Source organism: Passer domesticus, chromosome 3 (genome assembly GCF_036417665.1).
Source record: "Passer domesticus isolate bPasDom1 chromosome 3, bPasDom1.hap1, whole genome shotgun sequence".
NCBI classification, from domain to species: Eukaryota; Metazoa; Chordata; class Aves; order Passeriformes; family Passeridae; genus Passer; species Passer domesticus.
In genome coordinates this window covers 35800328-35826866 of record NC_087476.1, presented here as the reverse complement: position 1 = coordinate 35826866, position 26539 = coordinate 35800328, and the positions used below count along the sequence as shown (strand labels likewise).

The following is a 26539-nucleotide window of genomic DNA, read 5'->3' as shown; positions in this document are numbered from 1 at the left end:
CAGATATATCTATAAAACACAGCACACCCCTGTGAAGGGAGAGAAAGAAAAATCTGTCTCAGAGATGGAGAGGTTTTTTGTGCAGTGACTGAGGCACAGGCTGACCACAATCAGTGGAAATCCTTCCCCTGGTTTAGGTGCCTTTTCTACCACATTGCAGATCCTTGCAAAGGAAGCCTTCAGATCTAAGTTCTGAAAGTGGATCAAAAGTACCAAAATGCAATATGATTGCAATAACTGCAGAATAACTGCAAACTGATGGGGAAAATTGTGATCACACAGGAATTTTTGGGATGAACCCAAACTTCCACACAACCAGCATTAAAATTGCTGCTGCCTTTGGTAGGATCAATCCTGACTTTTGAGAAGCAGGTAACTAATGATTTCCTGGGCTGGGATTTGAACCATCAGTAAACAGGGTAGTACAAGGATATTTACTGAAAAGGACAGAGCAATTACATAAGGAAGGGGTTGTATGGGACCACCAGTGGGTGAATATAGCAGGAAAACAGATATGAGACACAAAGGAAGATGTTAACTGATGGGATTTGTGAAAAAGTCTCCCAAGGTCACACAACTTCCTTATCTGAGTCCATGTAACTCATGCACAGGTGTCACAAATCCCAGTTTAGGATCCTGATAACTACACCAAATTGTCACAAATGAATGGCTTAAGTTGCTTAAAGAATCACCATCAAAGGTGTTGTCAAAAGCAGATTTTACTATAAATTTTTGGAAAATGAAAAAAAGTTTTGCGGCAAGATTTCACTCTATTACCTAGTACACAGATGAATCACACAAGGGAAAATGGGCTTGGGACCACTTTAGAATGATCTGCACAGAGACTGGGGATGCAAAGGATAATGGTGTGTAGGGTAAGGAATACCCTCCTGCTGGCACGTGAGGTTCTTGACAGGACCCCTTGCTTCAGAGAGGACCCCTTGCTGTCTAAACCCTTGACGTGGCTGAGTCCAATCTTACCAGTCCCAGACCTGGTCAACAGTTTATGTCTACAGGGTTTAGCAGCACTTAGTCATTGGCTAATTTAACATTTATAAAGTTATTCTGTAGAACTTACCACAGTGACTTAGTTACACTCCCATCCTTCACTTCAGCCAGGCACCAGGAGTTCCTGGTATGGTCAGCGCTGCTTTCACTTTAGCCATGCAAAGGTTTCCAGTGTGGTCAAGGGATGCTTCACTGCCCAACTCATGACACAAATGCCAAATCCCTAACAGCCATTCCAGCAATCACAAAGCAGTCCCGAGGGCAGGGGCAGATGCACCACCACAACTGGAGAGCTCAGAAGTAGGCACTGTTCTCCAAGTGTAGCCTCACCCACACTGAGCAGAGTCAGGAATGTTCCCACAGTGTTCTGGCAGTGTTCTGTACCAGAACACTCTGAGGAGAACTCATCATCATCACAGAGGAGCTCCATACTGTCCTCCCTCATAGTCCTTCTGGAGAATGTGACATTTCCTCTATCAGTGTGACAGAGACTTGACCATAAATGGAACTGAAAGAGCTGTGACAGCCAACTAGCTCATAAAAATTTTGAATATCCTAGGCTTCATGGGCAGAAAAGCAGACAAGGCAAGCTTTGTGATCTTGTTTCCTTGAATCTGTTTCATATTTCACTTTTATTTCCTGGGAAGGAGAGATACAGACAGAACACATTCATCTCTGTCAGGAGCAAGTCCAGCCCTCACTAACATAACAGGAGAGGGCCAAGCCAGAACAAGCACTTTTCAGTGTAATTGCTTTGCTTCAGCAATTTCGTTTTATCACAGCTGATGTAAGTGAAGGCAAGTGAAAGGGACCTGAGAGCACAGCTAAAAAACGACATAGCACACAAAAGGCTTCAGCTTTCTCAAAGACAGATCGAGTCTGTCATCTTTATCTGACACTAATTGGGAGCTTTTTCATTATCACTGCCAAATTCTGCCCTTGGCTATTTGCCTATAAATCTTTCTGACATTTTCCAGTGGGAGTTGAAGGCAGATAATCTGAGGGCAGAATCTGATAGGGAACTGGTAGAAGGACACAGGGAGGGCCCCAAAGACTTCCCTTTGGAATTCTTCCCTTGTCCTCACTCAGGCACATCTGATAGCTGCAATGGCACCAGCACAGGCTTTTCCCCATGTCAGGGAAAGGGAGTGCATGAGGTTTGCTAGTTTTGAGAGAGAAGGGATTCAGCTTTAATTTAATTTTATTTACTTGGCAACTTTTGGAGGTGGGCTGGAGAGAGGTTGCTCACTTAACACTTAACGTTGTTTGCACTGGGATTGCAATGGAGTATGAAACTGCTTGCATTTTTGGAGAGCTTTACAACTACTTTCAAATGCCTCATTTGAATCATACTTGGGAAGGGCCAGAGTGTAGTGATTCTGATCAAGAGGCCACTGTACATCAAGCAGCTGGGGGTGCCCACAGCAGGTGACCCAGATGGGTGCCTATACAGGCTGAAACCAAAACTCTCTTTAAAAAGCAAACAGATCTGAAATAAACAGAATCATACAATAGAAAAGGTTCATCAACTCAGGAAAAAATGTGGATGCATGGACCAGAAAAGGAACTTTAAAGTTATTTTGAGCGCAGGATTAGGTTTAGCCTTATTTTAGCACTTTCTCTTGTAAAGATGCAAATCAATTCACAGCCCTTAATTTCCACAGAACAGCTAAAATGCTGCAACATGCAGAGAGGCCTTTTTAATGTACCAGAAACCCAATAGGGAAACTGTATTATAATTAAATAAGAGCACTCCACTGTGCAAATGGGCTGGCCACATGTCCATCTTGTTTGGTTTCTGGGTGTACACACAGTTATTCACAGGTTTGCTTTAAAAATTATGTCTAAATTGAAGCCTGCTAAATGGAGGAACAAATAGCAGCTTGGAGAAGAAGGAGGCTCCTCTGTCTACCCACCTTTTCCTTTCTCTGTGCCTCATGGCTTGATTTGCTTGCATACAAGTGTGAGTACTGACAGTGGAAGGATAAGTGTCGTGCTAGAAAGAAGGTAGCATTGGACAACACACCATTGCTATTGTTTGTTCAACTCAAGTCATTCTTCTAATCTCAGTTTTGTGTAAAATGCCTCACACAGTGGCTTATATGTTACAACAGAAACTGGAGGACAAATTATTACATTGCTTGCATTACTTTGCTGTAATGCAATGTTATGTAGCTTTGTACAGAACAGGCTGGAGGGCAGAACCAGGTAAGGAAATTATTATGTCTATGTGACTGTACTTCACAGGAAGCCCAAAGATGAATCAGTGCCCTCTGGCAGATTTTGTGTGAACACAGAGAGAAAAGACGATCCCTGCCTTCAAGTGCAATTTAGCTTCAAGGGTATTTTTGCCTGAGCTCAGACTGGAGCAGCAGTGATAGAAGGTTCTTACCAGGTGATGGAACTGGAGAGGTCTCAGTTCACATCCTGGCTCATCAGTAAATAAATTATCATGACAGTTTTTCTAGTTTCCACAGTGGGTTTTTCATCCTATGTGAGACACTCAGAAGCCTGGAAAGATGTCCTCTGTCAAGGACACAACACATTCTGTAAAGCCAGCATCACTAATCCCTTGGAAAGAAAACTCATGTGCTGTACAGTCACCAGGGACATCTAAGAATCTTTGGTACTGTACCAGTGTGAGGGGTAAAGGGGAAAAATTTAAAAGACTTCACAAGAAGGTGAGGTTCTTGCTGCTGTCCAAGTTATTAGTCCCTGCCAGTGCTCGTTAGCAATTTTTTTCAATCCTTGATGCACCCCATTACAGATCTTGAAGGAATTGCTGTAAATTTTGTATCAGCTTCTCCACAGAGAGAGGGTGACTTCAGCCATCCCCTCTTCTGCCTGGCAGCAGCAGAAGTGCAGGGCAGGAAATCACCATCCACATCAGTTCACATCATTTACAGTCTGTGCTGCCAACTCCTTGATTTTCAGGTCAAAAGAGGAGTAAAAAAACAGTGAGTGAGGAAAAACAGTGTATTGCAGGGAAAGTGGAAGCTGGGAAGAGGCTAAAAATACTGTGGCAGATCTATGAAAAAAAGGGAAGAACTGCAGACGTGCTGTTGGGCTTGGGGGAGGCTTGTCCAGGGGTAGGGGTCCAGGACGTCACATGGTGGGTAATATTGTAGAAGGAGGAAACAACAACAACAACATGGTCCTGATGATTATGGTGGAAGTACAGGGAAAACCTCGTCTCATAAGATTATATTTTTTTAATTAGTTCAAAGCCATTTTATATTGTACTAAATGCAGAATATTTATGGAGTAATACCTGTTGCCATTCACCCAGGCTTATTATGTAGGGGTTCATTTTAAGGGTGATTTTTTTAATCTAATCATTTGTGTCCCATCATTAGATTGGAGTTTATGAGATAAAATATGACCCTTTTTTTTCCTGCACTCTATGCCCTGTATTACAGTTTATAATTGGGTAAAATTGAAGATGCACTTGGTAAAGAAAACAGTCCAGACTAGACTCCAGAACAGACACTTTTTTCCTTCAGTATTTCTAACTCAATCTTTTCATTTTCAAATCTTTCAGAGCTAATTATATACTAATGCTACCAGCTTTAAGTTGCAAATCTAAATCACTAGCACTACAAGGATGACTGACAAATGTGTTCTGGAATGAGTTTCGTGCTTTTCCTTCCTCAAACTCATTCACATTTGTCACTGGGAGACAGAAGGGAAAAAAGCAAGCCAAAGTACATTGTGTCACTGAGGATTGTCTTTCATGGAGACAAGAGCTACTCCTACGCAGAGTAAGCTCTGGTGATACATATATATTTATATACAACTAGCTAATAATAACTGTTGATATTAGCTTTAATGAAATTAATTAATTTAATTAGTTTTAAACTTTCCTTACTAGCACTAATTTAAATCAGGCCCAGTGAAGTGTTGTTGTTGCTCTGCAAATCAGTTGCTCAAAATCTCGTCCTGTTCCTCTTCAGGCTCAAAGCCATTGTACATCAGTGTGTGACAGCTCAGTGGAAAGTTATGGATAAAGGTATGGATGGCACATGAAATATTGCAGGTCAGATATTTGTCCTAACCTCTGTTACATGATGTGAAAGTGGTGTCCATTTCTTCTGGTGTAAATTTTCAGTATGTTTCAAAATTAATTAAGGATGCGACCATCATCTGGTGTAAATGGCTCAGATCCTTTTCTGTATTCCCTAAAACCAGACTAATTTCTCATCCCTACAGAGTTCTGTCAGGGAGGATTGTCAGTTTCTAGTTGCAGGGGTCCCTAATTCATTCCTCAGCACTAGCCAAGCCCAGCTTTTCCCTCCTTGTCTCTCCTCTCTTCACAATTCATTTTAAAACACATTTTTGAAATACAATAATCTTATTTTGGATTTTGAGCATAGTGAGATTTGACTCTTTTGTTTTCAGGTACTTTTGTATTGTTCACTTTAGCACTCAGTAGTGAGAATTAGACTGGCAAAGTTGTAATTTTATGTCATCTTGCCAGAAATTACTTGTTCATGAACAACGACTCTGCAATCTGAAAACAGCAGTACACAGCATGCCGTGCAGTGGCTGCTTAAAACACTTACCAGGTGCTCAGTGCAAGCCATGCTTAAACCAAACAAATCTGTGCCAAAATTTAGAATGTGGGAGATTAAGAGTCTTACTTTATTTTGACAATTCTTTGGCATTTTATTTTTTCTGCTGACTGCAGTTTATACACAGATGTTCTGGGAGGAAAAAAACACAGAGAAAAGGTACACAGGCAGTGACAGTTCACTGTCTCTTCTGACACAGGAATCAGGTGGCAGCAGATGAAAATAGCAGGTGGTAAATAGCAGATCCAGAGTGAATAGAAGCCCTCTTTAAATTTGGCTGAAGCTGTCTGACATAATCACAAGTTTGGAGGGAAGACTGACAGACAGACTGCATAAAAATAAATATGAAAAAAATACAGTTCTCCCTTGAGAAACAAAGCTTGCATTTAAAAGAAAGCAGCAGCTTCCTTAGCCCAGACAGGGCATGCCTGTCTGGCAGGGAGAGTTTATGCACAGCCATTGCCCCCTGGGGATGCCAAGGATGCTTAGATCAGTGAGGAAGATGAGTCCCATCCAAAACCTTTACTGCCTCTGCCTGTGGACTCTCTGGGGGCTGACACCTGGCCAGGGCAGTGTCCCTGAGCCAGTTCATTATTTGCAGAGGGTGTGCTTGGACCTGGGCTGGAGTGTGAGAGCACCCAGGTGCAGCTGGAAAATCAGATGCTGCGGTTTTTCCTCAGGGAGTCCAAGTGACAGATGTGCTGACACCAACATGTTTTGTGTGACAGAAGGATGTGAAGAGGCTCATGCGTGGTTAAAGAAAAATAGGGGAAGTCTGTGCATTTTTGTGATCTCAAAGTTGCTAATAAGCAGACAAGCACTTATTGTGTCTCAGCATAGCTTAGCAGGGTGCACTCCTCAAGAAAATTAGAGGCCTTGACATTACCCTTCCCAGGTCTGCACACCCACAGGCTGCTAATTACTGACAGGCTGCAGAAGGGTTGGCATAGAGAACACCTTCAAATTGCAGACAGGCACTTCCCACTACTGCCAGCACAGAAATCATCAAGACTCAGGTTGCCCTGTGCTGTAAAGCTTTTCTGAAAGCTTATGCTGAATTTATTCAACTTTTTCTGGATTTACAGCATTAACTCTTAGATGGTTTAGGATAATTTGTTATACATGGCTCACTTACTCTGTGGACAATTATTGAAAGATGCTGGAAACTTTTTCATGCTTGGTTAAAATGACACTGATGGGGAACTTGACAGTTTCAACAGAAAGCTTTGCAAACACCTCTTCTACCACAGTTTGTTGTGGTACAATAAATAGTAAAGAATCTGAAAATATCAAAAGGGAAATAAAAAATACCAGCAGCCAGCAGCTCAAGTGTTGCCATGCTAATACTTGTAAATTGTAAATAAATAAAATGATGGTTCTCATTTTAGCTAATCACTGTGCTAGTGGTGCCCAATTAGTCTAATAAATTGCCAGCAAAACAACTCAAAGCACCCATGCAATGATTCCTTTGTCTCTCCCTCCCAGGCTTTTCACTTGCACAAATTTATTAAATCAAGACATAAAGCATGCATAATAGTTCTTGGAAGTCAACTGCTAATTTGCATTGAAAAATCAAACAAATAAATGTGTTTTGTACGTGATGCAGGGTTAAGAAAGGGCTGCAGTGTGGTATTGGATTGGATAGGTTGTATAGTACACAACTTAAAGTCAGAATGGATTGAAGGATCTGCATGGACAGTTGAGTCTGTGAGTTAGGCTCAAGATGGGCTCAATGAGGCTGTAAGGCCAGCTGAAGTACCAGGACTGTGCCACAGGACTGACTTCTGTGAATGCATGTGGGGGTTTATGAGCCTAAAAATCCCAAGGTGACAGACGTAAGTTACAGAGCACTGTTAAGGTTGGGCAGCCAAGCAAAGAGAATTTAGGATCTGCCAAGACTAGGACATTGGTATATAATACATCCCATGGCAGTCCCTCAGGATATGTTCATACACCAGTTTCCCACAGGACCCTTATCAGACAGACCATTTTAATCCTGAACAGGAGCCACAGACACAGGCAGAGTAACCCTTCAGCCCTTGCTCTGCTACAGGAGGAGGATGAAGGACACCGCTGTGGCCAGACCATGCTGGATGCTCACTAGTGCTGTTATCCCATCCTTCCTGCTGTTGCCCAGAAGTGCCAAGCAAGTCAAACAACCTCACTCCTCAGTGGCTATCAGCAGCAGAGTGCTCCTCAGCTCCTGGTGCCTGGGATCTCATTTACAGAAGTACCAAGCTCTTTGGAAGACAAGCTAAATCAGGCAGAGCTGCACCAGGTGAACCAAGGGCAATTCTGCTGCTGATTTCAGCAGGGTCAAACTCAGATCAATTCCCCTGTTTTCTTCCAAACCTGTATTTGAGCAGGAACCCAGAGGAATAAGGGAAGAATGAAAAGGTGGGCACTGAAAAATACAGCATGTGCAATCCTCTCTCTCCACATGAAGCCATCTTACCTAGCTGGGAGATGGAACCATCTGACAATGCCTCAGTAGAGAGCCATGAGCAAAAAATCAAGGTGATGGGATTCATCTGCCTTAACTTAGATGTTTAAAAGACTGATGTCTGAGCCACTGTGTAATCCCTTAATAATAGAGTATATATCTCTGATACTCTAAGCCAAGCATTAAGAGACCTGTTGCCTGACCTGTTCCTCTCTGTTGACTATATTGGTTTAGTGCAAATATAAATGCATACATACAATGCATACTTTAGCACTTTTGGTTTAGCACCTACTTTGACACAGCAGAAGAGCAAAGCAGATGGTGCTGAAGTCCCCAGTGTCCACTCCATATTCATATGGGGTTTGGTTTAGTCTTGATTTAGTCTGTCTCCCCTAGATCAGCTATCCTGCCTAGGCCAGCTATTCCACCACCAGCAATTTCAAAACTGCTTGAAGGATTCATTTAGATCACTGTGCCTCTCTAGAGATAGAAGGACATTTGATGCACACCTGGAACAGAAGCTTTGGTTCAATTTCCTCTAAAAGGAATTCAGCTAAGCAGAACAACTTCTCCAAGCTGACAACAGACACAAGGATGGGATTTGCTTTGGAACTGTATCATTGCACAGATCCTAAATATTGCTGCATATGCATCATATCAACTCAGACTGGTATTTAATTTTCAGAAAAGCGAGTGTTAGGCTTAGCAACACAGATAATAAAACCCAATCATATTATTTTAACAAAATCAATCAAAACTATTTACATAGCTTCAATTATCACAGATCCTTTTGAAATGCTGTTTGTTTAACAGATCATAAAATTTGCAGAGAACAAAATGAAAACACAGAAATGGTATTTTTCATTAGAAATTAATCAACTACAAGCTATCCTTATGGAATTACTTTTCCTACAAACACAAAAAGCGAACTCCTAATTCAGAGAGTTATAAATAACAGCATCTTAAGCATGATTGGAAGGAAAGGCTCTTGACTGAATGCGGAGAACATTCAAATACAGATTCAGGGCAATTTCTCTTTCTGTTTTCTGAGATGTAGTGGGAATATGCGCAAATTAGTGTGACAGTGAAGTCTATTTCTTCATATTCACTGCAAATTCCCTGGGGAAATTCTGGCTCTGATCACAAAAGACCCATTCATCATACTTATCAGGGCCTAGATTTGTTCCTAAGCTTCCCTTTCTCAGAATTACTGCCTTTTGAACAGATTCGTTAAAACACTGGTGGACCAGCATCGTTTGAGCAGAAATAACTACAAATTCCTTGCTTAAGCTTTTCAAAATGTCCATTAGTAGAGAATATTTAACATCTTACACGGTTGCTCTTACTCACTTGCATGAGTGAGGACATGCAGAGCTTTTCCATTCTCATCAGAGATATCAAAAACACATGAGTTCTCAGATGCTTGGTCTGGTCACTTGGGTTATGCATTCCTGTGCTGAATCTTGTAGGGAAGGTGAATGATGTATTGTAAAGCCAGAGGAAGGGGAAAATACATTTATGAGTGAAATATATACAAAGAAAACACAAATGCTTTCCTGAAAATTTTGTTTTCTCTTTATTTGCAGTTACTTCAAGTGATAAAAAAATTATTAATAAAATGAGAGACCACTGCATGGAGACAATAGTTACTTTTTCCTCCAACCACCAAATCATGAATGTAAGCAAAAATGAAAATATTTTTAAATTGCCCACTGTCATATCGAACAGACTTCTCAGATGTTTGGCCCAGTCACTTCAGTTATGTGTTCCTGGGCTAAAGCTTGTAGGGAAGATGACTGTAAAGCCAGAGTAAGTGAAAGAGACATTTATTTATGAATGAGAAGAAAGGAAACCCAAGTAGTGGACTACACAAAGGGCTGTAAGTGGCACTGTAGAAGGCAGCTAAGCCTCCAGTGGAAGCAGGAGAGACCTGGCCAAGCTGGGAAAGGCAGTGGCTGGGGGTTCAGTGACTTAGGACCATTTGGTTTGCTCTGAAAACGGCCCCTTGGTCAGATGTGTCTCATGACCATCACTGCCACTGCATCTGAGTAGATGACTGGCCAGTAATAGCTGGCCGTGGCCAGTGTCACTTGCCAGCCCTCAGAGGTGACCCTTGTTCTGCCTGTGGGAGAGGTCTCTGTCCTAGAAGCCTGCTTCCCAACAAAGCAGTGCTTAGCTGTCATAGCCAGACAGGCAATCAAAGGTGACTTGGAAGAACCAGGGTGAGTCATGTTAGTCTAAGGAACCTTAATTAATTTTATAGCCCTGACAGAAGTTCATGCATTGAACAAGCCCCAGCTGTCACATTTTATCACCTATTTCTGCTCTCAAACAATAGTATTATTCCAACTCAGTTGCAGAGTGTGAATGTAAAGCCTGAAGTGTTGAATTCATCTTTGTGCCTTTAATGAGACTATCCAGTGTTCTCCTATTGCATTTTATTTTTCCGTTTTTCTTTATTTCTTTTGTTCTTGGGACTTCAAGATGTCTCTGAGCATTCTCCTAAAAACAATCTCTAAGTAAACCCTGAGGATTATTTCTGTCTGTCTTCCCAGCCATGCAGGCAGCAGACATCTTCACTCAAACCCTGAGCACTTGGAAGATTCCCCAATGCTTCTGCTGGGGTTTACAACATGGCACACTGGCATTGTCCACTCACTGTGGTTAACACAGGCTCAGGTTCCTGCAGTATTTTGACATTTCCTTTTGTGCGTACAGCGTTTTACATGAGCTGATGCTTTGGAGTGGCTACCTGGAACAGAGGCTAGACAAGATTAAGAGAATAAAGTGGGTGTTTATTAAAGACCTTCAATAGATACACCTTGGGCAGTCAAACGCTTCCAAGTGGCCACACCCAAAATGGAAAATGGTCACAAGTTCTTCAGACCATTTTAAGTTTGGTTCATTTATATACGAGGGGTTAATCCTCCAATTACAGCTTCAGGTAATGAAGTCACATTACCCACAAAACCCCAGTTTTCTCCCCCTCAACTTCCTTTTGTTTATACTTTTCAGGGTCTGGGGCAGTAAGGTGTCCTTGAGCGACAGGCCTAGAGGGATTGTTTTGTCTGAATAAAATGGGAGAACAGTAGCTGACAAGCTATGGAGTTTTAGAGTTATACCCTAAAGCAGTACAGGATTTGAAAAACATAAAAGCTAAAATCCTAAGGCATTAGAACCACCCTATGGTACAAATCTTCTTGGAACGACAAAGAGAAGGGAAATTTTGTAAGTCCTGATGAATTCAATGTTTTGGTTTAGAGTGTGATTCAATAAACAGCTCTGAACAGGAGTGGAGAAGTGAAATATAGCATAGAGGGAAGAAGTCAGGTGGTAATATGAAGAAGAACAGGACAACCTCAAGATGCTGCTGGCCAACAAGTCAGTGAAGCTAGAGAGTTCCTTAAATTCCCAGCTAGATCAGTTGGTCTAAGAAAAGGTGATTACTTCTCCCCCCAAATATTTCTGTGGCTATTTGGAAAATAATAGTTCTAGTCCTCATTAAAATATTGCTTAAAGTCTTTGAAAATCATGTTAAAACAAGAATCATGAAGACTAACCTCTTCTGTGATATAAAAGATCTTTCAGAGCAATTTTATTTTAAAATAATATTCATGTGTTCTGCCATGTCTGAAGTTTTTCACAAGCCATTTTTTTCAGATCCATGTTGCCACTTTTAACTGTGAGCAGTTAAATCTGACCCTTTTTCCTCCTGCTCACCCAGTGGTGAGCCATCCCCAGGAGAGCAGGGCCCATCACACCTCACTGTGACTCGGGAAGACAAACGGCATCAGGGCAAACATCCTCCCCTTCCTCCTTCTTCCCCTGCCTTATATACCGAGCAGGATGTTCCATGGTCTGGAATGTCCCCTTGGTCAGTTTGGGTCACGTGTCCTGCCTGTGTCTCCACCCAGCCTCCCAAACAACCCCAGCCTCCCCACCAGCCTGGCAGCACAGAAATCAGAAAAGGCCTTGGCTCAGTGTGAGCCCTGTCCAGCAATAACAAAAACATCTCTCTATTATCAACCCTGTGTTCAGCACAAATCCAAAACACAGCCCCACACCAGCCACTGTGGAGAAAGATAACCCCACCCCAGTGAAAACCAGCACATCATGCAGCTGAGCTCTCTGCACTCCTGACAAAATAACCCTTGCACAATGTAGCCCAGCATCTCATGGCTGTGAGGACCAGAGTCTATCTTTTGAGAATTTTTTTATTTTTCATAAATCACCACACTTACTGATGCAAAGGTTCAGGAGCCAAGTCAAACAAAGCACAGAAGCATGTGAAATGTTATTTATGCATCAGGATTTAGTTTAAGCAGCGACCTTGCATTTTGCATTATTACCAGCCGATTTCTTTGTCACCTTGGAGAGGCGAGGTTTGTCCTTTATCTTTGTGCTTCAGCTCTCTGCACATTATTCTTCAGCAAACATTTAAATTCACCATAAATCTACAAGAAATCTTTCTAATTTTTTTCCCTGTCAGTAGAGCTCTTTTCTTTGTTGCTGCTTACTCTCCCTCCATGCAATCATTTACTCAGGTTCCAAATTCCCTTCCAGTGTTCCCAGACTCAATTTGAAACTATTGCAGGAGACAGCAAAAATTAGCTTAGAGAAATAATTTTTTTCTGCCAGCTGTCATTCCAGCATTTCCTCCCATCAATTCTCCAGCCTACCTTATTTCTTTTCTTCCTAATAGAATTTTCTGCATTATGATCCCTAAATTGTTCATATTCCTGTTTAGGCTTTAGTCTTCCACTTGCAAGCAACAACAGTTTATGTTTTCTGCTTCTGGCACTTCTTACAGATTAATCACTGTGCAAATGCACTGCTAGAGTAACTCCATGGAAGTCAGTGAGACTCTCTCAATTCTTGATAGCAGCTCCTTTGACCTGATATTTCTAATGATTTATTGACACTAAATCTATTTTTATATAATTCACATTTTAAATTATATACAAACTTCTTATTTATTACAACTATTTAAAACCCTGGGTTCTTCAATTTGGACAGCAACAATAAGCAATTTTACAGCCCAGAGAAATTAATAACACTAGCCACTGAGCTCTGTTGTCAGGCCAGAGACTTCCTGATCTCAACGGATTGCTTGGCAGAGTCTCCATATCCATTATTTAACTGGAAATAATATTATTTTGCTCAGTATGATGGAATTCTCTGAAATAATTCAACTGGAAGGAAAGTTACCTTGTCAGAAAGTCATCATCTTAACAGTTTTAAAGCAAATTTGCAAGATAGGATAGGAAATTTGGATAGGAAGAAAGAGTGTTTGAAGGAGTAATATTTCTTTGGAATAAGTCTGAAACTTGGACTCTGATATGAAGTGGAAGATTATCAGCTGTGCCTATCCCAGGACAGATTGGTAGGTAAATTGCACTAACTTTCATTGGGGCTAGAACTTAACCACATATCTGCTTCCAAAACAATGAGAAAAGTTTTAACTTAATTGACTCTGTTTCTAAGGAGTGTTTAATTTTTTGTTTAGTCATTTCTATACAAATAAGTGTTTTAATAAACATCAGGAGACACAAATTATTTATTACTGATTGCATTACATGTCTATTACCACTATAAAGCTTCGTGTACATGCCGATTAATCTTTCAATTTTTTCTTGCTGTCCTAAGCAAATGCCTGCTTTGTGGCAAAACAAAATTAGTGACCCAAAATGAAGCATAAATTACCTTTATCTCAGTGATAATGGGTATTATTTAGCAGGAGATTCTTTCAAGTATTCACTAATGTCATTCTATAGTCCTTCACATAACTCACAAGACTAGCAAACAGTTCTACAGTCACTAGTTAAGAGATAAAAATTCAGTATAAGGCTAATATTTACTGAAATCTTTCAGCTCAACCAATCCTGAAGAAAAAAGTGAGCCACTAACAACCCATGGCAATTCATCACATAACACTGGCACTGACATTGCAGTAATATCTGCTCCAGAATGGATGGTTGCTCTAATATTTGCTCCCAGAAACTACTACAGTATCTACAGAAATGTGGTATTACTTTTTTAAAAGCCAAGCACTGACTTTTTAATAGAGTTCATTTATTACAAGAGAGACTAAATACATAAGCTCAGAAGCTAAGAAGCTCAGCATGTCTTGCTTCACATGCTCAGCTCCAAGCATGGACATTTGCCTGACACAGGAGGTGACTTCCCACCTGGATGGATGGCAGTACCTGTGCTGCAGAACAGGCATGCACAATCCACTCAACTTCCCTTTCTCTGGTGGGAACCACCTGCAGACCATGCATACTGAGATCAATGTAAAATTTAAGATAGTCTTGCTGGGATGAGCTTCATCTTTTATTGGGAATTGTTTTGGATTTATTAGTGTTTTCAGTAATCTGGAGGATATGACAACATCTGGAATAGGAAGACTTTCAAATACTATTCCTGACTTACCATTGGCTTATGAGTCAGTCTTGATAAACTCTATAAATTATCTAATACACAGAGCATTCTTTTGAAAAACAGCACTTTCTCAGGGTTTGATACGCACTAATGTCTTGTAGTAAATTCCTCTCTTTGTCCACATGGTGTTCCAACATTTTCTCTTCACAAATTACGAGGAGACAGGAGTGGCAGCTCATAAAGCCAGTCACAGATGACACTGATGTCTTACCTCCAGCCTGTATCCTCTCTCCTCCTTGAACATATTACCAGCTCCTCAAAGGCAAAGTTTTCAGGCCAGACACAACCCCAGCACAGCTGGATCCCCCAGGCCAGCAGCATACACAGCTCCTACAGGGAAGCAGTGACATGCTGTGGAATTGAAACTTGCAGCTTGTTGGATGCTGAGGAACAAACCTAATCACTGGCAAGGACATAGAGCCTGAGTACAAGAGGAGGGAGGAACGGCAGAATAAGTAAATGCTTTACATCTTTCATAGCCAAAGACAGAAAAATGAAATTCTAATTATTATGTTCTAACAGATGCTCATTTGCAAGAGTGAAATTACTTTGGGAGGCCATTCCTACTTCCAAAATACTCATTCCTCCAGAAAAATACCTGATGATTTGGAGAAGCTTGACATCTACAAAAACAACTGGTGGTGCAATATCAACAGTTTGAAAGTACTTACTACTTTTTTGAAATATTACTCATCTTGCCCAATACAATGACTGATTTCACATTTGACTTCTTCTACATAACATTCACTCAGTAATGAAGAAAGACAACAAAAAAATATGAAAGTGCTTGGGGCCAGTTTCTGCTCTGAGTCAACATTGCTTCCTCATTGGCAAGAGACAGCATTGCTCTGGACTGAGCCCAGTGCTTGTAGCAAAAAATAGAATTCAAATAAAATGTGTTCCCACCTTTAACAAATATGTATCTACAGCTATGCTGAACTTTGCCAAGAGCTTCCCTTGGTGAAATACAGATTTTTCTTCCTATCTTCCGGTAGCAGTAGGGATCTCTAAACCCCACTGTGCTCTGAGAACAAGACTTCTGTAGTTAGGGCCACAATATCACCTCCTTGCAATATGGTAATTTATTCAGGGAAAAAACTTTCCTCTTTCCTTTCTTAATGCTTTCCAAACTGTTTTTTCTACTTTGCTGAAGTCAACAGTTTTTAGTCCCTCATAAATGCAGAACTTAGAACAACATTATTATTATTTATATATTTATAATAATATTACCCATACTTACATGTTGGGGAGCCCTTCACTTAAAATTATTTCCAAAAAATGCCACTCTTCATAAACCTGTGGAAAATTTATTATTTAGGACTGTGTGTCCACATACAACTTAATATTGGGTTTTTTCTGCATAGTTATTTGCATGGCCAGTTCTGTTGGGCTGAAATCTTTGTCCTTCTGCCGTTCTTTCAGAAACTTTTATTCCCTGTTTTCTTGATCCAAAAACCAAGTAAAATGTGACAAGACTGCTCAGCAGCAAGCTGAGAGCCCATGAAAGATCATGCTGCTTCATGTAGGCAAATATGCCATCCACACAAGACAACACTGGGGTGAAAACTGAACCCGGTCTTCTGGGCCACTTCCTGGACTTCCTAAGTCCTCAGCTACATTCCTGGGATGAACAAATTTCTGCCGCAGGACAGCTCCAGTCCTGAACAGCAATCCTGCCACAGGGACCCAACAAAAGGGGAGAAGTATGAGGTGCTGGGGAGAATACCAGCAGTGGCAGTGGAAGAAGACACAGTGGGGATAGAAGGACAAGGTGGAGAAGGGAAGCAGGAGCACATTGCAAAAGTGCCAAAAACAGACAGAAAGGAGAATTATTTTCAAGAAAAGTCAGCAAGCACAAAAAAAAAGAAAAAAAGAAAAAAAAAACCCAAACAAACAAACCAAAACCCAACACAAAAACATCCCCCCAAACCCCCTGAAGAACAAAGGGAGAACACAGAGGGCAGGTGAAAGCAAAACTACAGTTTAAGAGGCTTTTGAAACAAAGGCTTAAAAGACAGGAGGAAGCCTTGGGACAGAGGGAAAACACTTCAAGGCAAACCTCTCTCACTCCTGGGTCAGTATAATCTGCAAATGTTAAAATTATTTTCTTAATTACTGATATTTTATGCCTTGGAGGTTTTATTTTTTCCTAGAATTAAAAGATTACTGCCATAGTAATTTTATTTCAGTATGGATTCTACTTAATTAGATACAGACACGTAAAACCATGGATCAGCAAAAGGAAGAAATAACAACCTAATTTATTCACTTACCCATGGAGGGAAAAAATCAACATTTTTAATCCTTTTTCTTGGAAGCATGAGAAAGATTGTGAATCCCATGCCTTCCTCTTAGGGGATGTCCTGTTGACTGTCAAGATTTGCTGGAGTCAGGAGGAGTTGGTGTAGCAGACTGAACTGCATGGCATGGTGTTTGTGGATTACTGCACACAGCAAGCAAGTCTGGCCTCTGAAATCTGCTGGGAATTTGCAGCTTGGTTATCTGCACATGTGCAGATAAACCAGGAAAAGAAACTAAATTAAGAATCAGGCAGGGATTGTTAATAGGGAATATACTTTCGCAGAAAGTGCAAAGCCATTTAATGCAACTTATTTTAAGAATACCCCCAGAGATACTGTTCAACATAAAACATATAACATCCTCCTGAAGCCAAATTAATGAACTCACTTCCTTGCCTAGAAGAGTTTACAGACTGAAACAACCACTTGTAGTGTAAATGAATAATTAGATACAGTATCACACAACTTAATATGGCTGAAGCTCGTTCCAGATTTTCTCCCATGTCTGAGGGTCTTGGAATGCCTGAAGGTCAGACTTATCAGTAAAGATTTAGGTGAAGAAGGCACTTGGTACTTTGGCCTTTTCCATGTTCTTTGTCACCAGTTTCTCCAGACAATTAAGCAGCTGCGCCACATTTTCTCTAGTCTTTCTTTTGCTGCCTAAGTACCTGTAGAAGCCATTTTTGATGCCCCTTTACATACATCAGCAGATTCAACTCCAGGTGGACTTTGGTTTTCTAAGCCCAACCCTTCATGATGCATTCTTCCCGGCTCCTCTATGCCTGGTTCCACCTCTTCTATGCTTCCTTTTTATGTCTGAATTTTGTCAGGAGCTGCTTGTTCACCTGTGCAGATCTTCTGTCTTCAGCTAAAGAAGAGAATCCTTGAAAAGCAACCAGCTTTCCTGAGCCTCTCTTCTCTCTGGAGCTGTATCCCTTTGGATTTCTCCAAGCAGATCTATGAATAAGCCACAGCCTGCTCTTCTGATACCCAGGGCTGTGGTCTTCCTGGCTGCTTTACTCTGTCCTCTCAGGAGCCTGAACTGTACCATCTCATGAGCACTGAGGTCAAGAACATCTCCAGAATTCACATGGTCATGATTGTCATGGAAAGGAATTAGTTTGCATTCTTCAGACTGCCAACCCAAATTGAGCTTTAGGGACGTTCTTTAGCCATATTTCAAGAAATCCTGGTGCTTCAATAAGAAGTTTGGACACAGGAATTTACTTTAGACTTGCAGGAATGGACTTTAGAATTGCAGATATCTGTTGTCATTTCCACCCAAGCAACACTCCTTTTCTGTGCTGCTGGATCTGCTGTTGAGATCAGCAGACACTGTCAAGTATGTACAGACTCACATTTGTGATTGACCTGTATCTCCTCGGGGAAACAGAGTTGTCACGTCCCTAAGCATTTTAAAGAGCTTCTATAAATATGCAAAGTTTTCTTCAAGAGTTAAAGAAATATTCTGTGCTTTTAAAGAAAGAAGTGTTCACATCCAAAGCCTAGAATTATGTTTACACCTGAGAAAAAAACATGAGGTGTGCATTTTCAAAGCACTGATTTCTAAACATCTAATTCTTACATCTCTGTACTCTCAAATATGCATTATAGTAAAATGTTTAATGGTTTACTACTATGTCTTCTGTCACAGCACATTCAGAAGGCTGTCACATAGGTACACCCCTTTCTAAATTTAGACACATTAATAAATTTCAACAAGTAAAATGGTCTCAAAACAACTCCAAATTTGACTCCACTGCCCTAGACCTTGTCAGACCTTTCCAGAAAATAAGGCTAAAGGAAGATTTATATAGGGAGATAAAAATCTCAAGGTGTGTAAAGGATGGGGGAAAACAAGGTGATAAAGTGATGCCCTTTCTCAACCACCATTATTGCAATGTTTCTGTATATTTCCCATTGCTCTGGAAAGTAATTGGCTTGCTATATAGGATAACATATTTTATAAAGAGTAAAATCTGTGCTATACACTTTGTGGTCCTCTGAAAAATCCACCTACAAAAATACTGGTAAATAATACCTAGCACTTGGCAGTGTGATCACCTTTCCACGACCTGTACATATGAAATGTGCATTCCCAGTCACTGCTAATTAATGGCAAAGTACAGGCATCTACCTCCAGAAAACATGGGACATACAGAACTATCTGAAATCATGAGCAAATCACATTCTCTTCCTTTGTTACTCTTACTTTGAAGAAAAATTCTACACCAAAAACTGTCTCAAACAACCTGCAACAGATTTTTCTTTGTGTCTGTTTGCAGCTATGCAGGGGAATAATTGTCAGTATGTCAAACTTATTTTCCCAAATTCTTTTATCGACTTTTCCTAATACAAAATACCTGCTGCAAGAACAGTTTTTTATTTGCTTACAAAAATAACAGCTAGTACTTTGAGAATGATATTTTAAACAAGCCTTTCTTAAGCTGAGTGGAAGAAGTGTTTACCTTGCACAGAGGCTTACAGTGTGGAAGGAAAGTTTAGCAGTAGACCAACTGTAGCACAGGCAGTGAAGGAGTCCAGAGAGGAGCTCAGCTAGATCCATCCGATCTCAGTGAATGCTGCAGGGCAAACACTGTGATAGCATCCCAGCAATTCAGTGCACAGCATTATTTGGAGGCTTATGACCCCAAACCAGAAACCTCTTCCTCATCAGCTAATGTTAAGTATTTGGAAAAGATTTGTAACATCTGAGCAGATCAAAGTGAGCAGAAAGGAGTCATGGGTCTCCCACCGAATGAATTTCCTTGGCTGTTCCATGGCAGCATGATGCTACAAAAGTTTATTGCTAAGTTTTATAACACAAGCTCTTGGATATATATAAAGGTTCAGGTGGAGTTTCCACCAATTTTAGTCATTCTGCTGACTACAGGAAGCACTGAAAATATGTAGAAAATAAAGAGCGAAGAGATGATCTGTATTCTGCTCACATAAAAAGACTGCTTTCCAAGCAGGGCAAAACTGCCCTTGATGGAACCCATGCCAATAAATTATAGGGAAGCACTGCTATATCTGCTGTATGATGTTACAAATTTTGGCCTGTATCATTTTCAGTTGCAAAATGTTGCTCTCCTTGAAAAAAAATTATTTTGATATGTCAGTTATGCTTGTCATTATGGGGAAATATGCCCATGATAACACAAAAACTTAAAACATAAAGGGCCAGGTCTATTCCAGATGTAATTTTAATAACAATGTGAGATCAGGATGTTTAGTACTAGCAGGTTCCTGCTCTTTATGAAGCAAGAGCATAGGATAGAAGCAATTGTGAGTGGCATATCTGTTCAAAGCAGCACATAATAAATGGCACTCTGCAAAGCAGCTGTTTCAGTAATTCACTATCAGATGACAAAAAGCCCATTAAAAGAGTTTTCTGTTCCTCCTGATTGATGTGATTTCTTTAAATTAAAAAAAAAAGAGAGAAAGAGTGATAGAGCGAGAGAGAAGGGATGTTTTCTAATCACAGAATTTCTTCATGTTTCAACTGCAGCTTCACATCAGCAATTTGCAACTCTTGACATGTTATTTCATTTCACTTTGGGGCATAACAGGGTTCAGATAATTTTGACTATGAACAAACTGGTAAAGGTCTCTGGCCATTAAGGCAGAAGAAAGAAAGAAAATTTCCATGCAGGCACTATCTAGTTGCTGGCAAGGGATAAAGAAAACTAACTGATTTTGCACTCCTTGCTAATTATTAGCCTTACTAATTATTTTAGACTGAAACAAGTAGATCTTTGCATGAGCTTTTTGTATATCACTCCAAAGCTCTATTGTGGACTTCCAAGAATTTTGAAAAATTAAGGCAGATAATTGCTTAGCTGGAAAAACCCCAGAGTTTATGTGTTTTAATGTGCTTTCAGCACATTAAAAACTCACATGACATTTGTAAGAAAACTGATCCAAAGACCACTGAATTCAGTATAAGCCTTTCCATAAATGTAGGGGGTTGGATCAGCTCCTTGGTTTAAAAACATAGATGTCAGAAGCAAGATGATGAAATTATATACTAGCCTGATCTAGAAAAATTCATCTCTTATTTCCAGTATGTTTTATTGATACTGAGAGGCTATTTAAGATTCACCTCTCTGCTGCACCAGTTAATTATGTATGTTGTAAATCCTTGAACTTATATCTGAATACATCACGTAGATACAAATTCTTCCATGCATGCAACCAAATTAATTCCTCGCCTGGTCATTTTATACTTCAGTTGTTTTTCTGCTTTTTGATGGATTGGAACAGATTAACTTTTCTGAAGGCAATGCCTCAGTTACTCCCTGAACCCTTCAGTCCTTTCTGCACCAATTAGCCATAACCTATTTCCTCACCACTGGTTAAAAATCAGGGCATGTTGCACAGCTCCCTGTCTGTGATCTCCCCTGTGATCTCCTACACTCTGCTTAGTACCCTGAGATGGCCAAGTTACCAGGAACAGGTGAAAGCTGTCATGACTTCTAGTTGGTATAGTGGGAATTTCTAACACAAATTTCTTGGGGTTTAGGGGATCTTTTGCATTGCTTATACACCAGCTTCATGAGTGTTGAATACAATATGCATGTGAAACATCACTACAGGATGATGTCTCATCCATTCACCTAGGTTATTTAGAGTTAGATAACGATTATTCTGGAACTTTAGGCATGGCACTCTATCCTTCCACAATTCCTTTCTTCAAAAGGAGTGGAGTGGAGAGGGTCTATTCACTTAAAGATAAAAACTATTTTACAAAGGACATTAATGTGTAGGGACCCTACAGAAACTCAGTGTACACATTCAAGGTGCTCCTCTAGCTCCTCACAACAGTCTCCTTCACTGTGCAGAATCCCTCTGAGGAACTGCTGAGAGCCCCAATACTGCAGTCTTCACAGCTTGTGGTGCTTCCCAGATTACGATGCTTCCCAGTTAAATGGTACAGGACTAATCTGTGCTCTGTGCTTGGGATATGCTGACAAAAATTCAAGCAAAAATTGTTTGTGTGCATATGCATGTGTACCCTTCCAAATTTCCAAGGTCCCTGATGCAGCCTCCAGCCTGTGAGGGTGATTTGATTTGCACTTTGAATATCAAAAGACCCTTCTGCGCCTTCCTGTGTATTTCCCTAAGAAAAGAACACCCAAGTTGCAATTGTAAGACACCCATATGCCACATGTAAATGTTATTCCCTCTGATGAGAGCATGTTTAGCTGATCTTCAGGCAGCTTGTCCTCTCTGCAAGGTGCAGGCTCCCACAATACCCAGCAAAGGGTAGTGAAGGAAGCCACATCAGGGAGCAACAAGAGCAGACCATGTGACTGGAACACAGCTTTCTTCTAACTTTGACCTGGGTAATGTGACTCAGTTCAGCACCTTTACATTTTCTGTTGCAATATAAACACAATATTACAGACGTTGCCCATGTGAATTGCACAATGGAGTGTCCCAAGCCTTGCCATGCCCTCAGTTTGTCCTCCTAACATGTTCCTTCTTGTTCTCCTGACTAATCCACTCTGAACACTAGGGCTTTCATCTCAGTTATTTGCCTTAAGCTGAAAACACCAGTGATTTAGTGTTGCTGACTCCAGAGTTAAATGGCTGTTTCCAGTTGCGTGTCTGGTTGAGTAACTGTTATAACTTTTATATACATATATATATATAAGTATTGGCTTTTCCTTATGAAACAACATACTAGAATAGTTGTTAGTTAAAATAGTTAGAATAGTTTTATTGGTTTTCAATTTTAATTGTTTAATTTGCTTGAAACTTCTGCATATTTTACTTTTATTATGAGCTAAATGCAAACATCCTGCTCTCAAAAGAGCTGTTTGTTAGCAATCGTAGAGTCGTTGAATGGTTTGGGTTGGAAGGGACCTTAAAGACCTGAAGCTGTGTCAGGGGAGGTTTATGTTGGATATCAGGAGAAAGATTTTCACCCAGAGGATGGTTGGGCACTGGAATAAGCTTCTCAAGGAAGTGGTTACAGCACCAAGCCTGACAGAGTTCCAGAAGCATTTGGAAAATGCTCTGAGGCACAGTGTGACCCTCCAGGTGTCCTACAGGGCCAGGAGCTGGACTTGATGATCCTGATGTGTCCCTTCCAACTCAGCATATTGTCTGATTCTATGAGTCTGTGAGTACCCTAGTGAACAACTCCTCTAGAAATGTGGCCTTGTCCATCTGAGACATCCAGTAGCTCAAAGCAACAACAAAAGATTCCATGTTTCTTGGAAGTAACAGGGGGAAAGAACATTAAATTTGATAGATGTTAAGGCAAATGTTTTCTTTGCCTGGTCATTTAGCCACCATATCTAAAAATATTGGGTTTTTTCTACTTCTCCTGGGGTTTTTTTGTTTGATTTTTCATTAATTCTGCTTAGTTTTGTCTTTTCTTTTTGTTATTTACCAAGTGACCCACATTTCCTTGTTTTTCTAAAGAGTTCTTCCAGATTTTTAGATGGTATCTGTGCTGGTAAAAACCTTGGCTGCATTTATTGCATGCTTTAATGGTACAAGTTACAAACATATACTGCTTTCCTGGAGACAGAGCACCAAAGTCCCTCCAGGCGCAGGTGCTGGTGCAGATGTGGTTAAATTGGAATAGCACTGCCCTCTTTGGAAAAAGCAGTGCATGGAATGAACTAAACCACACTGGACTATCTTTGAACTACAAGTCCTTGCAAGTGCTTTCCTTCCCACATTTCACCAGCAAACCTGCAATGACAGTGGACTCTTTGAGCAGGCTTGGCCTGTGCAGGATGGGTTCATTGACTTTTCCAGCCACATTAGGCTCTGAGCACTGCAACTTTCTCTGGTATCACAGTTCAGGACTGGCAGAGCTGGAGGTATAACTACACATGAAACACTATTAACGAATCTCATCAAAAGGAGATCACAAAATCCTTGAGATGCATAAATCTCTAGAGGCTATCTACAGCTAATTTTCTCAAGCATGTTGTTTCTCCAAGCTCCCTGTAATAATGAAACAGCACTTAGACCTTTTAAGCACCATATTGTATAAATTATAGGTGACACACAACCCTCACAGCAAGCCAAGGAAAATGACAGCATTAAATTCCCAACAGCTATCAGGATACATTGACAATTTTAGAAGAAAATTACTTTTAAGAAGACAAATTTTAAATGAATAAACATGAATCTACAAGACTTCAGCAGAGCATGGAATTTCATCCACAAAATTTTGCTTCGGGGTCACATAATTCCATCTGAAGCGAAGCAAAAGCACCACAACACATACACATGGTCACAGCAGGCTAATCTCAGCTCTGATCACAAATTTGTCAAAACTCAGCTCAGCTCAGAAGGGATTTATGTTGGACTGACACTGAAGAGTTTATCAGCTGCTATCATAGAAAGCAGCCCCTGCAAACCACAGCAGAGATGAAATAGATGGGGCTGCAGCTTCATCCTATTTGGCTATAGCATCCCTTCAGCTGCAGCACCCTTCTGTGCACTGCACTTATCCATGTCCTGACAAAGCCTTTCAAGTGGCCAGCTTTGCTGCAGTAGTGTGCAATAGGTCATAAGCATCCGTCTGTTTAGGACTGGAGCCTGCCAAAGGAACAGCAGTAAACAACCTGGCACCTATGAGACAGTAGCACAGCTAGCCAGCCACACATAATTTCTTGCATCAGGCTGCAAGAGGAACGGAAGTGCTTAGCTCCAGCTGGGATGCTATGGATTGTTCCTCTGTTTCCCTTCATAGCCTCTGTGTCTCCTTTTGTTGCTGGTGTTGGTGGTTTGGGGAGTTCCACACTACACTTTTGGGGTAAGCTGGTTGGGAGTCACCATCTCCCTGCTTCAGTACCTCACAGTGTGAGGTCTCCCAGAAGAACACTCAGCACCCCCAAGGACTGTCCTAAACACACATCCTATGTGTGGTATCAGCACCCACTGGAGCAGCCCCAAAGGTAACTTTGGAAAGCTTGTCATTCTCCTTTCCTGTCACCTTTGGGCTGCAAGAGCACTTGAATTTCAGGGGGGCACAGTTGACACCTACAGCCAGTCCAGATCCCTCAGCTCTCTACTTTCAGTCTCATTCCATGTCTCTAAATCACACACCTCCAAAATGGTCCCTGCAACAACTGAAATCTGCTGAATCAGCAGCTCTGGAAGAGGGGAGTTATTTTAAGAAGTTATTAAAAAAAAGGAGTTTCAGAGCTGCCAAATTTTCAAGCAACAGCATGGCACAGAAAGCAGAAGACATGCAGATAACACATAAGGAGCAAGTTGGAAGGCACTGGAGGTCACTGTACAACTCATGAGGAGAACAAAGGGCATGTAAGCAGCACAGAAGGGTGAAAAGTATCATGACTATTGCAATCAATGCAAATGGGTCCCCAGGGAAAGCATATTTTTGTACAATGAGCCAGATAAGAAGTGATGTGATTTGCTATTTATGCAGAGGACAAAACACAGGCTTGGCAGTCAGCACAGACCAAGCAGAGCCCAAGGTCAATTGCTGTGTAATTCATATTCATATCAAAAAAATTATGGTGCACAACAGTGAATATCTGCATAAGTATTGAAAAACTGCATGTCCCATATTGGTGTAAAGATACTCAGAGCTCAATTAATTAAAATCCAGACTAAGAAAATGAGAGGTTGAAATGCTCTTTCTAAAAAGAAGCTGCAAATACACACCAAGCTGATTATGCAGAAAGCAATGCTGTAGAGAGAGAAACTCAGATGTTTAAATGGATGCATAATTTCTTGCATCAGGAGAGCAAGCTAGACAGAGCTTTGAAGCATATATTTCCAAAATAAACTCTCCAAATGGGAGTATAAAGGTTTTAAACTTGGGAAAATCAGGTTTCATTGGAGTATAAATGCATATTCTCAACATCTTCTGCAGAGAAAACCCATAGTCCTAAATCTGGCTGAAAAGAAGTAAAAAAGGTAATAAAACACTGTTTCCCCCATCCACTATGTGTTTGCAGGGCAAGCCTCTGTTTCCAGGGGTTTTTTTAAGTCAATTCAATTTTCTGAATTGCAGAAAACTGCCCAAATTGAGGCATTTTCTCATTCTGTCACCACTGAGACAGGCAACACCTGGAGTTGCAGGGACCTCTTTCTGCATTTAAAGAAAATTGGTAGAGTACAAATTCCATCTACAAGACAAAGTGCTCTTCCACTTCCTGGAAGTAGGGTATCTGTACCCAAACTGCCTAACCAGGAATGGCCCTTTGGTTCTTTAGTCCCAGGTATCCTTGCATCTGTCACAATCTCAGCCTCTGCACTTCCTTCTGTCCCTTTTCTTGAAAGAATTCTTGTCTTGGGCTGTTCTCTCCATAAGCATGTCCCACTGCTCCCCAGGGAAGCAGTAACCTCCTCCTCACCCCTCTCATCCCAGATTCAGCTGCTCTGCCTTAGAGATATTTAAAATCCATATTAAACCAGTTAGGGTTAACTATGCATCTGAGTTTTTAAAAAGAGGATATTAAAATGGCATGTATGTGTGGAATCTAACCTTAAATTAATTCAGAGACAGGCACTTAAAATCCCTTACTTCTGGATGAGGTTATAGGAAATGGGTCAGTCTCACTGGTAACATCACTGGATATTAATCTTTGGAATATGGCAAATGGAATTTCTGATGCAATCTGCATCAAATACTGTAAGAGGGGTAGCAAATTTGGAACTGAGAAACCAACAGCAGCTCTGAGACTTCAGTGAAAGTAAATCCTATGATATGTTTCTATACTGATGGAAAGACCAAGGGATTCTAGCAGTTAATAGGCATAAATATCTGCAAGATG

General features: G+C 40.7%; 1 long non-coding RNA gene across 2 annotated transcripts in view; it reads right to left on the bottom strand.

Moving 5' to 3' along the window:
* Positions 1-26539, bottom strand: part of LOC135296351 (uncharacterized) — a 65060-nt gene that overhangs the window by 10566 nt on the left and 27955 nt on the right. The window contains exon 1 of one of the 2 annotated variants that reach the window (XR_010358414.1): positions 1079-1400. The exons of the other annotated variant lie outside the window; for it this stretch is intronic. This is a non-coding gene — a long non-coding RNA (uncharacterized LOC135296351). Of the gene's footprint in view, positions 1-1078; positions 1401-26539 lie in introns of those variants that run through there. 2 annotated transcript variants of the gene reach the window in all.